Source organism: Mytilus edulis, chromosome 3 (assembly GCF_963676685.1).
Source record: "Mytilus edulis chromosome 3, xbMytEdul2.2, whole genome shotgun sequence".
NCBI lineage: Eukaryota > Metazoa > Mollusca > Bivalvia > Mytilida > Mytilidae > Mytilus > Mytilus edulis.
Genome location: NC_092346.1, coordinates 9,520,466 through 9,533,877, shown reverse-complemented (window position 1 = coordinate 9,533,877; position 13,412 = coordinate 9,520,466). Strand labels below are relative to the sequence as shown.

Sequence of the window (13,412 nt, the reverse complement as noted above, 5' to 3'; positions counted from 1 at the left end):
TAGTGTATGGAAGGATTGTAAGGTGTACATGTCCAACTGGCAGGTGTCATTTGACCTTGACCTCATTTTCATGGTACAGTGGTTATCGTCAAGTTTTTGTGTTTTGATCTATTTTTAGTCCCCTACTGATGAAGTGGAAGGGAATGTTAGGTTTGCACTCTGTCCATATGTCAGTCCGGACAAATCTGTTTTCTGCACTTTTTTTTTTTATCTTGAAGACATTGATTTGATATTTGGTATATAGTTTCATCATGAAAAGTACAGTTTAAGTTAGAATTTTGTTCCAGTCTGATGATTTTGTGCAATGTAAAGGGCCCTTGGACTTAGAAAATTCACTTAAATAATCAGTTTTCAACACATTTTGTTGACATGCTTATAAAGATATTCATTTGAAAATTGGTATATAGTTTTATCATGACCAGTTACAGATCAAGTATGAATTTTGTTCCATTCTGATATTTTATGCAGAGTTATGGTCCTTGGACACTTTTTTTCATCATTCTTTGAAGATATTGACTTGAGATTTGTTATATATAGTTTACACCATGACTAGTTATAGATTTATTTAGAATTTAGTTCCTATAGAATGATTTTTTAACTGGTAGGGGACTATGCATTGCCTTGCAATACTCTCAGAATTTTTGTTCTTATACTGCATGCAATAGGTCTTCTATTTGATTTTAAACATATTTTATTCATTAAGATATGAAAAGGATTGAGCAACAGGCACAGCCTATAAAAGCTCTCTCCATATTACATGTTCAAGGTATAATCCAATTATAACAACTGTATTAAAATAATCCAATATACATGTAGTGGAACATGCATGCTACTTATGAGCACACACGAGCAAATATATGTTTACAGTGTTACTTACTAAATGCAAAGTATATTTAAGTATATAGGCAATTACTCATCATGTATTTAAGAACCTTGAAACATGTAAATATCCTTTATAAGTCATTAGAAATATATATATATGGCTTGAAAGAGATACTAAGCTTGCTTAGTGGATTAAACGAATTAATGTTTAAGTGGAGGAAAAAAAAATAAAAAATAAAACTTAATGAAACAAAAAATAAGTTAGTTTCAAACAAAACGTTGAGTGTCACTGATATATTTATGAACAGATTTAAAAATAGCAATATTCATATCATATGAAAATAATCTGTTTCCAAAAAGTAATAATTCAATATTTATATCAACATTATCAGCAATGGAGTTAATGGAATCAAGAAGGATCTGTCTTACATCATTGTACTTAGGGCAAATGAAAAAGAAATGTTTGTTATCCTCAACAGGGTGATTACAGTTTGCACAAAAAGTGTTCTCGGATAAGAATTGATTAAACAGATGAGATTTTAGGTTGCTAGCATTATTTCTGAGTTGACAATGACTTATATTAAGTTTCCTTATCCCATAGTTGAAGGGTTTAAATATATCATCAGTCCTATAAAACTGTTCCAGTCCACTTCTAAATATACCCAAACTTGGGGATTTTTGTAAACTCAAAGGAAGACTGTTCCAAAGTCTTATAGTGGAAGGAATGAAACTATTGAAATAAGAGCTAGTTCTAGCAAGAGGCGGATGAAAAGTGATATTTTCATTCCTCAAAGTATAAGGGGTTTGTCTGGGAAGATATGGCTGGACTAACTCATATAAGTATGCAGGTGTCATCCATTTAATATTTTATAGAATAGTACAAGTTTATGTTTATTACGTCTATTCTCCAGAGTTTCTAAACCTAATTCAATATAAAGTTTTTGTCTGGAGGAATTACGTCGTAAACCTGTAATTATTCTAGCGGCTTCTATCTGAATATTTTCAAGAAGCTCAGACTCGTGCTGGGAGCAATTGCCCCATACAACATCCCCATACTCTAATATAGGTCTAACAAAAGCATAATAAATACGTATAAGTGAACTCCTATCTAATAAATGCTTAACTTGACGAAGCACGGATAGACGAGAGCATGCTTTTTTATAAATAATATCAATATGTGAGTTCCATGAAGCTGATGACTGAAATGTTATCCCAAGATGACAGTGAATATTTATTTTCTCTACCTCTTCCCCATTTATCCCAAAAAATACAGGTGGGTGTTCCCTTTCCCTTCTTGTAAATACAATATTTTTGGTTTTCTTAGAGTTAAATTGAACAGCCCATGATTTTGCCCAATTTGAGATAACATCCAAGTCATCAGTCAAAGAAGCAGCTGCTACAGCAGGATCATCATCTACTATAACAAATAAAGAGGTGTCATCTGCAAAAAGTCTAATATCATTAGAAATGTCATTTACTATATCATTTATATAAATAAGAAACAGAAAGGGTCCTAAAACTGATCCCTGGGGGACACCTGCATGTATACTTTTTAGAGTTGACGAAAAACCTTCTGAAACGACCTTTTGTTCTATATTTGGTGTATGGAAGGATTGTAAGGTGAATATGTCCCAACTAGGTGCAGGGGCGGATCCAGCCATTTTAAAAAGGGGGGTTCCCAACCCAGAGTAAAAGGGGGGGTTCCAGCTATATGCTCTCATTCAAATGCATTGATCGGCCAAAAAAAAGGGGGGGTTCCAACCCCCGGAACCCCCCCCCCCCTTCTGGATCCGCGCCTGAGGTGTCATCTGACCTTGACCCCATTTCCATAATAGTGGTCAAAATTAAGTTTTTGAGTTTTTGTCTTTTTTCTAATATATGTAATAGGTCAACTTTATTTGGTGTATGGAAATATTTTATGATGTACATGTCAGTCTGCAGGATTTATTTGACCTTGACCTCATTCTCACAGTTCATTTCTCAGTGTTAAGTTTTTTGGTCTGTTTTTCTTAAACTATAAACAATAGGTAAACTATATTTGTTGTTTGGAGAAATTGTTCGCTGTACATGTCTGCCTCCTGGCATAGCACATCTGACCTTTACCTCATTTTTATGGTTCATTGGTCAATGTTTAGTTTTCTTGGTTAAGTCTTTAAACTATAAGCAATAGGTCAACAATATTTAGTGTATTGAATGATTGTAAGGTGTACATGTATTTCTCATGTGGTTTATATGACCTTGACCTCATTTTCTTGGATCATGTTAAGTGTATGTGATACTGTGGATTCATTATTATTCGTCGGATACAAATTTTCAAGGATTTCGTTGGTACAGGTGAACCACGAAATTAAATTTTCAATGAATGACAAATTTTCTATAGGCTTTATGCAGACCTCGGCAAAACCACAAAATTAAATATCCATGAACATACAAGTTTTCCTTTGTCCATGGTAATAAATGAATCCACAGGTTTAAGTAAAGCTTTATATTTTGAACTGTCAACATAATAGCAATGGTGAGTAATGAAGGTGACACATTTCAGCATTTGCATTCTTGTCTATACAAGGTCTTTTCTAGGGAAGGATGGCATAGCGGTTACTAGACTTGCTTTCATCAATTATGTAGAATAATAATGTATACAAAACTAGACTGAAAATGTAGTACAAATGTACCCATATTGTCACAATTTGTAAACTAAATATACTTAGACATGGTGATTTCTAAGGATTTTCACTCCATTCAAAAAATGACCCCAAGGAGGGTGACTGGGGAATAGAAATATGGTCACTTGGTCTTCTCCCGACCGGCAGTAAAACGCTTGCTGAAGTGGGGCGTCCGTTTGGCTGTGCGGGATGTATTAAGTTCGCAGTCACGTCCGGTCAGATTGGGGACGTTAAATCCGATGTCTCGTGTAAAAAGAGTGCCACGCTCTTTGCACGTTAAGAACCCTTGCAACAACTCTGGGCCCGCAGGTGGCCTGTTGCAAGGCAAAATTTCTGTCCCTATCCAATATACCCTCATTTTCCAGTGGCAGTCCAAATTTCCACGACCATCATCCCAAATGGCCTCTATTATGACATGACCTACCTATTGTATTTATTGTGAACTTGTTCTCGTCCTGAATTTGCATGAAATATTTGCCACTGGACGTTAAGCAACCAACAATCAATCAATCACTCCATTAAACAAAACACTGCAAAACTGGACACATAATTTGAACAAAAAGTGGAATACTTGTACAATATTAATAAGGAAAAAGAAACTGAGGAAAAGTAACAATTGTTTAGTGTGACATATAAATACATTTATGTAATAATAATGAAACCAAGGAATAGCAAAGTAAAATAGCAACAAGTTATGCCAAATATTCAAATATCTTCAAAGTCAATTAACTATGGCTGAAAGGATAGGGCAGGGCCAAACAATCTTCATGGAAATGAAATGTGCCAATGCTTAAACAACTACTGGAAACCGCATACCTATGTCTTGCTTTTTGAATTGTCAAGACGAGAAAGAAAGCTGATGGCAAAAAGAATTATTTCATCAAAAAAATTCATGTCAGGTATACCCATCTTTTTAATATTCATTTTATTGTATACATGTACCTCTTTTATGAAGACATGCATATTGCTATTGTTACTTCATAGAGGGTTCAAAAGGTGTCATTATGGAGTCCAGGGGATGCATCATTATTGAAGAAAAGATAATATTCATCAAATAAATTTTTTGTTTGAATTGTTTTATTGTTGAATTAAACAGACAAAAAAAATACATAAATAAATAATCAATAACTTTAAAATATAATGTCCCAGTATTTTTATGTAAATATTTTTTTTGTAAATATATATGTAATCATTCATATCACAGTATAGTTAACTATTTAAGCAGCCACACAAAAATCATAAAAATATCAAAAACTAGAGCTACAACTATTGGTCACTCTTTAAGCACCCACAAAAAATCGTAAAAATGCCAAAAACTAGAGATCTAAGTTATTAAAGCATTTTTTAACCATTCAAGCACCCACAAAAAAATCATTAGATAATAAATTAAAAGAAACTATTTCTTAAATGATTGTACTAGAAATGATTACAATATAACAAGAGTGTTCAAGCATGAGTTATTTTTGTGTAATACGTTATTTTGCTGAAATAACAATATTCACCAGTTCTAATGCTATTATGCAGTTATACACTGTTCAATTCTAAAAAATAGGTGTATCTTCATTCAGAAAGAACTATTTATTTTCACTTTATTTCATGAAGATGACCCCCTTACCGTCCTTAATATAATGACTCAAGGAGCAATGTGGAAGAAATTTACAACATCACTTCAATTTCAACAAAAAATAACCGGTATATATCATGTACATGTATATCTACACATAAAGTGATTTCAAATCATTTTTTTAGATTTGGCACACATGGCAAACAAAGTTATCTGTTAAAAAAAAAAGATAAAAGTACCACAGCAAATTTATCAAAAATTGTGCATAAGCTTCAAATCAACTACTGAGAAAAAAAACTATAACAATGCTTTTCTATTAACTTCTATTAATTTTTGTGGCATCAACTTTTTGTAATTTTTATACATCAACTTTTTGTAATTTTTTATACATCAACTTTTTATAATTTTTATACATCTTTTAATATCTACATGTATGTCAACAAATATTAAAAAAAAAAACAAGTACAAAAAATGTACAAAGATGAAACTACCAACTGGTGCTCCCTAAACTGCATAATTAAATATACATGTAACATTTATTTCAAAATACTGAGACAGATTATTGTGGAATGTACATTATTTTGTATACAACTTTTAATTCATTTTTTTCATCAACCTATGAAAACAACAAACATTGGTATCTCATGAGTTTACATAAATCAAAATTAAGTAGATTATTAGATAATGGCAATGCATTGATTGTATCTAAACCAAAGATTTTTTTTTAATTGTTTAATTCTAAAGAAGATTAATAGTTTTGTTCATTCAATAACATTACAAATTTAGGATGCAATTCTTTGATAAAATGATCAGCTGATGATGTCAAAAAGAGTTAAAATATATGTTTCAATACTGTTTTTTCTTCCTACCAAAATATAATTAATGCCCTATTCTCAGACAAACATTTGAATTATTGTAAACATGTGATACATGTACATTGTATGATAAAAAGAAAACTTAGGAAATGACAAACATATACATGTATATACTGTCATGGAACACAAGTTCTTTTTATACATGTATAACATTTATTTCAAATTGGAGAAATAATTTGGAGCAATATTTATAAACAGTTTTTTTGCATGAAAAAATAAAGGTGTCATACCACCAATTAAAAGTCCCTATCTGTTCAACCAAATTTTGCAATTTTCACAGCTTTCTAAATATTTTACCTTAAGTTTAACTTCATAGAAACTAGGTATATCCTGAATTGTACAGGTGTCACCTTTCTGCATGCCAATTTTCAACATGCATTCAAAATCATATAAGAAAGCAGAGAGCTTCCGAAAGGAGGTACCACTAAAAATAACCCCTGGTTTTCTGGAAATCTTAAATTAGTATACTATGGAGCGCATTAATCCTCAATTTTTAATGCAAACTCATAGACAGGTAAATTTTGGCTCAAAATGGTCTTAATATATTTCTCTTTCAACAAAACTTTCATTTCTGCAAATTTGTTAGTTACCGGTAGTTTAGGTGAACAATGACATCAAATGCACTTTTTTTTGTCCGAGTAGGCCTACTTTCACATACGTTCTAAATTTGAGGGAGTAATTGGTGGTATGACACCTAAAGAGACAAAAAAGTTGATTAGAAATCTTTTATTTTGCTTTATTCTTAATCCTTAGTCAATTTGTAGTTTAAAACAGCCTATCTGAGCATTATGCGACTTATAATAAAAATTTCACAGCTCAATTTAAACTGACTGTAATGTATGACTTTGATAGAAAATACTTGAAAATTTCATTTTGGGCTACAGGAACATAAACTTTCAATATCAAGATCATTGTTTGCTGATTTTTTCTTGTTTGTTCTACTTCTTTAAAGACTTCCAACAATTTTTGCAATGAATTTAGTAAAAAAATCCAAGGTATTGAAGTGTCAAGGAATATTGACCCCCCTTTTTTTCATCTGATGTCAGTAAAGTACTACAAATTGATCAAAAGTGCAGTCATGGTCATTTAACTGTGTTTATTTACATCAGTTAATAAAATTTAAGATATAAAAATTTCATTTGGAATAATAAATGGTGCTTTTGTGAGTTTCTGCAGTGCTTACATTAGGCTATGCTATCTGCCAAGTACTTAGTATGACGCAATGCTATAAGGGGTAAAATCAAATAATTTCATTAAATCTGCATGACAAAATTTTTTTGGGGGTAGTAAACAACTTATGTTTCAATGTTTAACACCACAGAATAACTTTCTGTGCTTTTATAACATTATTTAGGACATTTTTTATATAAAAGCATATTGTCAGGATGGGAAAAGCTAAAAATAGGACAAACTCAAGATTTAGGCTCTAAATTTGCAATATGTGACATTTTACCCCCAAAAAGATTGAAATGTGGCTACTATTATCTCAAATGATCAGTTAAGACAAAAAAAAACAATTGTTTTCTGATTTTGATGTTTCACCGCATTTTGCTTAAAGGTGTCATACCACCAATTAAAAGTCCCTATCTGTTCAACCAAATTTTGCAATTTTCACAGCTTTCTAAATATTTTACCTTAAGTTTAACATCATAGAAACTAGGTATATCCTGAATTGTACAGGTGTCACCTTTCTGCATGCCAATTTTCAACATGCATTCAAAATCATATAAGAAAGCAGAGAGCTTCCGAAAGGAGGTACCACTAAAAATAACCCCTGGTTTTCTGGAAATCTTAAATTAGTATACTATGGAGCGCATTAATCCTCAATTTTTAATGCAAACTCATAGACAGGTAAATTTTGGCTCAAAATGGTCTTAATATATTTCTCTTTCAACAAAACTTTCATTTCTGCAAATTTGTTAGTTAGTTTAGGTGAACAATGACATCAAATGCACTTTTTTTTGTCCGAGTAGGCCTACTTTCACATACGTTCTAAATTTGAGGGAGTAATTGGTGGTATGACACCTAAAGGGTATAGTATACTTGTTTAACAGTAACAAATTATATTATATAGCATGGTTTATAATGAAAAAAAAAGTCCAGAGGAACTTCTTTTTAGAAAATCAAATATATATTGACATATCTGTACAACATGTACAAACACATGTTCTTCAAGTCTCTATTCATTGTACAACAAAATAAATCAACAAATGATTGGTTTATCAAGATATTTTTTTAAATTCCTATTGAATGAACCCCACAGAATACAATAGCTATTTATTGTAATAATTTAATCAGATTTTTACCAGGTACTCAAAATTGCAAAAATTTAAATGGCCAAATAAAGATCAACTTATTTTGAGAAAAGGTTAATTTTTTGCCCCTCTCTCTATCTGCTTCAATTTCTTGTGGAAATTATTATAGATAATGTTTATACATGTAACTGAAATAGAACATGTATAAATATAGAATAACCATACATTGTCTCGAAATATCAATGTTATTTGTACAAGGCTTAGAAACAGGTAGAAAGCGAGGCTGTGCCGAGCATTTCTACCTGTTTCAAGCCGAGTACAAATAACATTGATATTTCGAGACAATGTATGGTTATTCTTTATATACTGCAACTCTTATAACTGTACTAAATGAAGCATTTAGGGTAAAAAACATCATTTCTTAATTTTCAACGGAAGACGTAAAATTTCCGCGAACCTGTATGTTTTATTGACGTAATAAATAAAACTCTACAGAAATATATTGTCAACGTCATAAACAAGGTGATATACGGTCAGTGACTGTATATCACATATGAATATACGGTCAATGCAATTTGACTGCTCAAATAGCACAGCTGCAGTATATTAGATTTTAATGTATAATAATTTGTTTAGACTGCACCTCAAATTGTTGAGAACAGTCTTAAAATTATCTCAAACACACATTCTTCTTAAGGATGTACTTAAGTGAGGTTTTGGAATTTGTGTCAAATGTTCGGACAATACAATGTAAAATATTTTGCCCCATAACACCCATTTATTTTTTCATATAAGACTTAATAAGCTCATGAAAGGTCATTTACCAAAATTTGAGAAGATTCTTAATTTTCTTTCTTTTGTGTATAGACCTAATAATACCAATGCAAATATTTTGATAAAGTCTGTGTCAGCCTTTTGCCGCCATATTTTAAATCTCAAATATCTCAAAGGAGGTCCATGAACTATCAATATTTTTAGCTTATTTTTATCCTTTATAGATGCTCTACCAGCTTTTAGTATCAATTTTAACTTCTTAATTTATTAATTTTCACCTAACCTCACCTAAGTGATTCCTTAAGTTCTTAATTTTCCCCTTAGATATCTAGTTGCCATACAAATTACCCTTTTAATAATGTAAATTATAATTTTCATTTAGTCATTGGTCCACCAAATTCATTTTGGCACATTTATCATCTGAAGTGGATGAGTGCAAAAAATAATATCACTCTTGAAGACTTGAAATATAAATATAAAAATATCACAAATAAAGGACTAACACCACTGACACCTAATATAGAACATTTATTAAAACTAGAAAGCTAAATTGTTTGAGATCCTGCCAACTATATAATATATAGAATTTAAACAATTAAATATACATGTAATAAAAAAATAATAATGCACTGTAAATTCATCCAATTTTCATGAATGGCAATGTTTTGTGCCCTGAGAAAAAAGGTTATGATTAATGGAATAATATAAAACTTTGAATGATTATTTCTGAATAATTTTAATTTATTTTTGTGTGCGACATATAACATTTAGGTACTTGCAAGTAAACAAATTAGCATTGAGCTTCCTGAAGTCTTTTTAAAGTTGCCTTTAAGTATTCCAAAACACATGATACAGGTCTGTAGATATTTTGAATACAGGATGCAAGTTTCCATTGAAATTTATTCAAACTTGAACCCCAACGCATTCCGCTAAACATGCTTAATGTTCTTGTAAAGTGGGTCTTTTCATTGAATTTATGATCTCAATCATGTCAATTTTATTATCTAAATTAATGACTTAGTCACACTTCAAAACCAATGAAAATTAGTTTCCTACACTTATATTGCGTGAAGTGACATTACAGTATAAAAATAATTGTAAAAAATGTATATAAATATAATCTTCCACCATTAAAAAATACTTCCAAGAGTTGAGCTTTGTTCATATGAATTGAGCTTTGCTTAAAAAAAAGCATGTCTTTTAACGATTGTCAAATTAACATGCATGTAAAGCAAACAAATACATTGTACCTAGGCAATTTTTTTTTACTAAAACTACTGAAATATTGATAAACCTAAAGTGTACTTTTATCAACTCTGTTTAGTTTTGTCTGCTTTTACAGGAGCACCCCAATACACCATTCTTGTATACTTAATTATCAGAATCTCACAAAATACACTCCCAAAAAACCATAATGGTGCATACTCGAGTGTCACTAGTCCCATAAAGTCTCCTTCAAAAGGAGTGTAGTCCCAAGGACATGCATCAAACTTCTTCAGAATAAACCCTGTACTGAACTCCCAGGAGTATGTCCAGATTGTATAAATCACAGCTCTGCCTAATAATGGAACCTTCCTATCGACAAGTCGTAAGTACATCTGTTCTATCATAAGAGTAGAAAATCCATATATAGGTAAAGCCCACACACTAGTGCTACCAGGGAATTTCCAGTTTTGATTTATCACAAATTCCCATGTAGCTGTGAACATGATTTCTGTAACATAACCATGAATGGCATACACGTAAAACCTCCATAACATGGGCAGTGGGATGAAGTCAGACTCTGCCATGGATACTTCTGATATACAACACTTTTATAACCTAAAAACAGAGAAATAATATGTAAAACAATAGGATGTATATAGTATTCCTGTGTAAAATTGAAAACCTTGAACAAATTCTATTCTGAGTATCCTCTTTTTATAGTGTTTTCTGAATATCTAATTATTATGTAAATGAGATTATTGAGATTAATCACTCAAAAGATGATAATTTCTGAGGAATCAGTAGATGACTTTCACATTCATTTTTTTCAGACACTGGCAAGGCCCCCAGTCCTGCCCCCCCCCCCCCCCCCCTAAATCCACCTTTGCAGAGTACAAACCAAGTTTGAACCTACAAGTCTACATTATAGATAAATAAAATTAAATGCATTTAAGTTTCAGAATATTATAAACTTAAACAAAAAGTTTGAAAAGCTTCCCTCAAATTATATATATTATATACATTGTATGTGTATACATTTTGTACATGTCATGAAAAATATATCTACATTGTATACAAAATGTATATCTGAACAAAAGGTGATTCAAGCTGTGTACCTAATAAAATGAAACTCTGGAGCCTTTAATTTGATATATATTCTGCAAACTAGAAAAAAAGTCCCCATAAAAAATATGCAGGTATTTTTCTATTTTCTGAAACTTGAAATACTTAGTTAATTTTGTGATGTAAACATGGCCATATAATAGATCACTTTCGAGTTCATCCGTCACCGGGAAAAACTCGTCAATTATACGCGCCTTTATGACGTCATTTACCAGATAGAGGGGGTCGCCTGTATCCCTGCACTATTTATGTTCATCAAGCATCTTAGTGATCGTCATTGTGCAGGATAAACTAGAAATAATGGATGTTCTGTAGGTACTTAATGACAATTCCCTAATGACAGCAATGCTGATTGTCAATTTTGAGAATTCAATTTGCCGAATAATTCGTACAATATAGAATTATAGTTTTCCAACCACTCGCTCAACATTGGAATGGAAGTGACGACGCCCCTAAACGCACAAATGACGTTCACTAAAACCTGAGTTTTTGACGGAAATGCATCGAACTCGAAAGTTGTCTATTTTGTCAAATCCTGATGATTGTGTTTTAATTTACCACGAAATCTACCCCCTCTTACTCTTAGATATTCTAAGGCGGAGGCCATTTTCTTATATGGCCTCCTCACTCGATACAGACTTGAAAAATTCCTAAACCGAACTCTTTCTCTAAGTTAAGACAAACCAATGCATATACATTTGTAAGATAGTTTTAAGGCATAATACCTAGATAAAAAATTTATAATTTTCGAAGTTTAACTGATAGCCGTATTTGCACAGGCACTTGTTTCTATCCATAGGAAGGTCGACTATCCATAATGACAATATAAATATTTATATGGATAGTCGACCTTCATATGGATAGAAACAAGTGCCTGTGGTCTGGCGTACTAAATTATCAGTGTTCTCCCCAGGCCCTTAAAGGACCGCTGGCCCGCGATGTATAATTTTCTACCGTGGTGGTATTGTTCTTGCCGTGATGTATAATTTTTCACCATGGTGCTAAAATCTTCAGTAAAAAAAATCATAAATCAGTAAACCTTTCCCATGTTTCCGTTGGGTATCAAATTTCAAATGAAAATTGACCACTTTTGTTATTGTACTACAGTCACAGGTTTGTCTAGTCCAAATAATTACGTCTGGCAAGGCTTTTTTTCTGGGACATCGTAGGAAGGCATCCCAGAAAGAAAAAAAATAGCCTTGCCAGACGTCATAATTATTTGGACTAAGGTTTGTCTAGACTTCCTCCAAATAATTATGAAGTCTTGGAAGGCTATTTGAATTGTTTTTTTCTGTGATACAGGCTTTGACATCAAATCAGTATTATACATTTTATTACATGTACATGTATAAGTATTTTTTTCACAGAAAAAGTTGCTCCAAACAATAAATTTTCCCCCTTTTTAATAATTTAAAAAATCTCAAGTTTTTCTTTTTATTTTCTACAACAGTAAAATTATCCATTGCCTGAAGGACAGTACCTCATTTAAGGGATATCACTCATTTGATGGGTTGTTCCCAACCTGTCCAACAGTTCAAGACTTTGACGTCTTCTTTTATTTAGCAAGTCGGGGTTTGAACTCATGACATCAGGCTCTGCCGCTTTTTATCTTGAAACATTGGTTATTTTTAGTAGCTTGTTATTTTAAAAAACATATTTTCTACGATGCAATGTTTTACATTACACATTTACATTTTTTGATTTACTTTTTTTATCTGTTAGCATGTGGTTGACAACAGGAAATTGAACACAAATATTAAAAATTTCACATTTGGGATACCATAAGTGTGAATTCCGGGTATTAATACGCGACTTGAATTCTAGAACAGTCGGTAATACTTTATTTACACCCAGTGGCGGATCAGGGGCGGATGCAGGAATTTTCGAAAGGGGGGGTGCTAACCCAGGGCAAAGAGGGGGGGGGGGTGCAGGGGGTGCAAAACATATGTCCCGATACAAATGCATTGATCGGCAAAAATAAAGGGGGGTGCGCACCCCCGGAACCCAGTGCGGATCCAGGGGGGGAGGGGGTTCCGGGGGTGCGCACCCCCCCCTTTATTTTTGCCGATCAATGCATTTGTATCGGGACATATGTTTTGCACCCCCCCCCCTTTTGCCCTGGGTTACCTGG

At 32.3% G+C, this 13,412-nt stretch overlaps 1 long non-coding RNA gene across 1 annotated transcript; it reads right to left on the bottom strand.

Annotated features, from left to right (window-relative positions):
* Positions 1-8,956: 8,956 nt before the first annotated feature.
* LOC139515748 (uncharacterized) lies at positions 8,957-13,026 on the bottom strand. Its single transcript, XR_011662834.1, has 2 exons — positions 12,762-13,026; positions 8,957-10,774 (listed from the first exon to the last, which is right to left on the bottom strand). It is a non-coding gene; the product is annotated as an uncharacterized lncRNA (long non-coding RNA).
* Positions 13,027-13,412: the final 386 nt, after the last annotated feature.